Source organism: Triticum dicoccoides, chromosome 1B (genome assembly GCF_002162155.2).
Source record: "Triticum dicoccoides isolate Atlit2015 ecotype Zavitan chromosome 1B, WEW_v2.0, whole genome shotgun sequence".
NCBI classification, from domain to species: domain Eukaryota; kingdom Viridiplantae; phylum Streptophyta; class Magnoliopsida; order Poales; family Poaceae; genus Triticum; species Triticum dicoccoides.
The window spans coordinates 2,243,084-2,248,829 of NC_041381.1; positions in this window are offsets into that span (position 1 = coordinate 2,243,084).

Below are 5,746 nucleotides of genomic sequence, written 5' to 3' on the forward strand. Positions count from 1 at the left end.
TTCCTCATCCTCTTCTTCCTCTTCTTCTTCTTCCTCTTCTTCCTCTTCTTCTTCCTCTTTATTTTTTTATATAGTTTTTTCTTTTCTGCTTTATTTTTTTCTTCTATTTATTTCTGAGTAGTTTTTATGCTGTATTTAGTTTTTTTTTCTAACTATTTTTTATTTTTTGCTTCTATTTTTTGTGTTCTTTGCAGATGTGTCCACAGAGGAGGAAGCTGTGAACACCATCAACGATGTTTTATCTGATTTGGGTTTATCAGAAACCCCTGCTGCTACTGAGGAGGGGGCTCCGTCAGTCAAAGGTTGAGATTCCGTTCAGGATCCTTTGTGCTCTCTTCAGATGTCAGAGACGCAGTCGCAGTCCGTTGATGGCACTGAACCTGTCATGCAACCCGAGGATGTGCCTCTTCAGCTTCTCCTGGAGGACCAACGTAAGAGGAAGAAGAAAGAAGATTTTGTCAAGAAGAGGGCGGCCCGCCTTGAGAAAGGTTCTGATGTTCCTGGATCTGTTCATACGGCTGAGCTCATTGTCGAGGAAGATGTGCCGTGTGGTAGTGATGGCACGGTTGTCCCTGTTAAGAAGAAAATCAAGAAAACTTCTGTGAGTAAGCTAGAAGTTGGTGAAGTTACTCCTCGGAAGAGCCCACGTGTTTCAATGACTGCAGAAGTTGTTGAAGATGAAGGGTTAGGCCTTGGTGGTACGCCCCGCCGTAGTCCTCGTGTGCTTGCCACTTCCGCGCCTACACCTTCTCCGCTTGGTGTTGGTGCATCTGGTAAGGGGAAGAAATGCGGCGTGAAGCGCAAGGTTCCACCTGCAAAGGTCAACAAGGGTGTGAAGAAGCGTTCTTGTTTTAATCCAGAGGACAAGGATGGTGCTAAGTTCAATGCTGATGATGAGGACGACGTCGATGATGCTGCTGCCGCTAATCAGGTATGAATGTCTCATGTTTACTGTTTTTTAGAGCATTTGTCGCTATTGCTGTAGTTTTATTGTTTTTAGCACTGCCTTGGCGTACATAGCTGACCTTCTGCTCCATCTCCATATAGACGAATAAATTAGCCGACGTGCTTTGCTTTTATGGTATTACTGCCTTTGTGTACATAGTTGGACTTCTGGGTATATACATGAAGAAATTAGCTTAACTTGTTTGTATAGATGTTTGATTACTGCCTTAGTGTATATGGTTGAACTTCTGCTTTTTAAATTTCCAACATTTTTGAAAGCATGTTAACTAGTGTTCGTACATGGTTGTACTGCCTATGTTGACATAGTTGGACTTCTGAGATATATGTTTGATTACTGCCTTTGTATACATGGTTCAACTTCTGCTTTGTAAATTTCCAACAATTTGAAAGCATGTTAACTTCTGGTCATACATGGTTGTACTGCCTATGTGACCTAGTGGGACTTCTGGTATTCGTGTTTTAATACTGCCTTGTTGTACATGGTTGAACTTTTGCTATGTAAATTTCCAACATTTTGTTAGCATGTTAACTTCTGGTCATACATGGTTGTACTGCCTATTTAGACATAGTTGGACTTCTGAAATGTACTGAGTGTGTAATTTTGTAGGCACTAGTGGAATTTTGGTGTAGCTTGTGTATCTCATTGTGTATCTCATTTTTTCCAGTATCAGCTTGTGGAGCGGCCTGAGAAGAGGAAGAGAGGATGCAAAGCGCCCGAAGAAGGTGTCCAAGGAGGAGGTGAGGCGAAATGTTTTAACAAGACGGTTCGCTACTCACAAGGAGAGGTGAAGACGTGTGCGAAAATGCTACAGCTTAGGCACAAGACGAGGGTTATGAAGGCTGGTTTTGGTTGTGTGTTTGACCTGAAGGTTGATTCCAACATTTCTCGTCCTTTGATGGGCAACATCTACACGAGGATTGACCCTGCAACCATGATTCTGGACATGGGTGAGGCGAACAAGGTTCTGCGTATTACAAGTGATGCTATTCACCATCTGTTTGGATTCCCTCAAGGTAATCGTACCCCTCCTAGGCCTTCGAGTGATGGGTTTGATGATGCTGTTATGAGGTTGAAGGGCAAGCTTGGGTATGCTAGGAGTGACGACATCAAGACAAAGGATCTGCGGAATATCCTCGCGGATCTTGTGAAGGATGAGAAGAAGGATGATCTTGCTCTGCAGGTGTTTTACCTGATTGTTTTCATGAAGGTGGTTATCCCTGGAACATCTACACGAGTGTCCAGGGAGGCAGCAATGGCTGAGAATCTTGTGTTTGAGGATATGGCAGATATGGACTACTGCCAGTTGGTTGTTGATGACCTTTGAAGTGCTGTTGTTAGGTATCAGCAAGGTACTAGCAGAGGAAAAGCTGTCACACGCTGTGCCATCGGTCCGCTTCTTATGTACTTGGACTGCCTTATCATTGGCAAGACGCCTAATGTTGACTTGAGGACGCCTCGCATCAATTACACCTCTCTTTATTTTTTTAATTTGAACTTCTTTATGTATTTCTGGAAATGTGAAAATTGAAGTTTTGTTAGAAACATCAAACTTCTTCGTTATTTCAAATTGAACTTATTTGTTTTTTTATTTTGAAAAGTGAACTTTCAATTTTTAACTTCAGACTACACCGTTATTTTAATTTGAAATTCCATATTTTTTAGAAATGAGGAAAATTCTTTTTTATAATAGTTTTGAACTACTCTACTTTTTAAATTCGAACTTCTTGGTTTTATTTGAACTCTCCAATTTATCAAATATAAACTTCAAGAGTCAACATTTTCTAGGTGCAGCTTGTGTTCTTCTCGGTATATAAACATCGAACTACTCTATTTTTTAAATTTGAACTTCTTGGTTTTATTTTTTAGTATTGAGGAAAATGTGAGTTTTTTTCATTTTTGACTTCTAGGTGTTACTTGTTAGTAGAAAGAAATGAGGTAGCTTTCTAATAGACACTCAACCGCTTCAATATTTAAATTTGAACTTCAACGGTTTTTAAGAAATGGGAAAATCCATTTTTTCTGAACTTTTTGAACTGCTCTGTTTTTGTATTTAACCTTCTTGGATTTGCAATAAATATTGAACTTCTTCCTTATTTAAATTTGAACCTCTATATCTTTTTCGAAACATGGAAAATCCATTTAAAACAAGTGTACTGCTCTATTTTTTCAATTTGAACTTCTTGGGTCATTATTTACTAAGAGGGAAATCCTAATTTTGTAATAAAAATTGAACCACTCTGTTATTTATATTTAAACTTGTAGATTTCTTTTAGAAACAGAGACAATCTATGTTTTTAAATGTGAAACTTCTTGTTGTTTAGATACAAGAAAAAACAATTTTTTTTATAAAAGTGAGGAAATTTTCTAGAAACATTGAACTCCTCAATTATTTTATTTTGAACTTCTATGGTTCTTTTTTCTAAATCAAGGAAAAAATTGAGCATCTTCTTTGCGCCGTTGTTTTTTAAATTTTTTAGTTCTATGACCTTTTATTCGGGTGATGGATATTCTTATTTTTTTTCTATCTTTTATTCTCTTTTACTATCTTCTCCTTCAAACTTCCTTGGTTTTTAGTTTACATTATATTACAAAATGGAACATTCTGTACTTTTTCGGATTTCACAATTCACTCATTAGTAGTTTTTTTTGTGTTCGGTTCTTTATATTCGCACACCCAAGATGTGTGTTTTTTCGATAGCGAATATTTTGAACTCTCTGCGGCACAAACTATGAACTTCTCATCGACTGCTTTTTGGGTGTGTATCCACATCTATTTCCGGAGAACACATATACCAGGATTTGTAATTAATATTTATGGAGAAGCATTTTGATCTCTGTCAGGAAGAACACACATAAGCAATGTTCAGGCTAAAGTGGAAACTAATCACCAATAGACACCAAATGCTAACATATATACATATTGCTGCTCGGTGGCCTTCATGCAAACACAGTACTCCATGTGCATTCCCATACATACACACTGAACCTTTACAAATGATACGCCTGAACTTCCTAACGCAGACCGGAAAGGAGTACAAGAAACAAGCTCCCACATAGTCAGCGCGCACACACACACGAAACACCAGACCCAGCACGCACACCCCAGGTCATGATGCTCTTTTTATTTATTTTTGGGTCTTCCTTGAACTTCTGAATATCGTTTTTACAAGCTTGAGGCCACCACGTTTCAGTGCCCGAACAGTTAGTTACCTGAGCTCTGAGGAATACTACTTCAGTTATAGAGGAACTTCTCTCATTCATCCCTGCGTATATTTTGCAGCCAAAATACAATGATGAAACTGGAGAGCAGACCAAATGCCATGCCAGGAACACCTTTCCATTGAATAGCTATTTTTTGCATATTGAACTTCTAACAGAGTTTCAGATGAGATCATATTTTGTGTATATGTGTGTGTTTTCCGTTGAATACAAATGAGATCATATTTTGTGTTCTAGCTTGCCTAGGATTCTGGTACTGAAAAATTTATTGTATTTGTTTTCTAGTTTGCTTTCTCCATTTAAAATGAGATCATATTTTCAAATTCAAGTAATAACAACAAACAACAAAAAAACGCAGCAGCACACATGTGCTCTATGTTTCTAATAACCACTAGCAACAGCTCTTGGTCAAGTGTATGCAAACTAAGATAACCAACTTGCAGTGAGAAACCAAGATCACTGGTGCTTAGGTTTTGGAAAACGCACAAATATATACAATAAACACTTGACCTTCTGCAACACAACATCTTTACCTTCACAAAAACAAAATTTTAAGCCAAATTAATCGCGCATTAGTACATGCACAACAGAACTGCAGGTGCCAGGGAAGCCGCCAAGCGTGCCTGCCGGAAAGGCTAGGCGGAAGGTCAGAGAGAGGAGCCAGGGAAGGTCGCACGTGGAGAAAGAATAGGGAAGCTTGTAGCACTAACAAGTAGTAGCACCTCCGTGCGCTAACGAGCATGACTGCCTGAGATGTTGCTAGACACAACCGCAGGTGAGCGGCAGGTCACGGCGGCGTCATGTATGCAGCTGGAGAAATCTGAATTTGTTCAGAGAAGTGAGAACTCTTATCCTGTAGCTTGATAAAATCTGAACTTCTACTTTTTTGAAAAAACATGGTTGTCGTGGCTGGAGGATGGAGGACCCAGATGGGGGTAGTGCTGGTCAGCCCATGGGCGTCCGGGACAGCGTCGACGTGCGCGGCCTTGGGTGGTGGCAGCGACAGAGGTAGGGGAAAGCCGGCGTGTGGAGGAGGAGGTGCTAGAGCAAAGTTACAACGACAGGTGGAGGAGGGCCGTGGAGGTCGCTTGCTGTTGTGGGAGGCCGGCGGCCGTAGTGTTAAGCTCCTCGTCCACCCGAGAAGCTCGACGAGAATTGCGGTGGATGGGGCCAGAATGCTGATCCACGGGAAGGTCAAGACGACCGTCGCTAGAAGGCCACCAGAGACAAGAGAGGGAGGAGCGGCGCATGGCTAGGAGGCCACCAGAGGAGCTGCGAGGGCCACTGACGCCGGCGGAAGGATGGGCCGGGGGAGCTGTGGTGGCGGTGGATCCGGTGATGCAATGGTGATTGGGGCGGGGCTAGGGCGGCGGCACCAGTTGTGGGCACGACGGCGGCGGTGGTGCCGTGTGGCTGAGCGGCCGGCGGCGGGAGGTGCACTGTGGTCGGAGGCGGCGACGGGGCCGAGCGGCCGGCGGTGGGAGACGCATCGGGATTGGGGGCGAGGGAGGGCAACGACGGGGCCGGGGTGGCCGGTGGCGGGAGGTGCGCCGACACAAG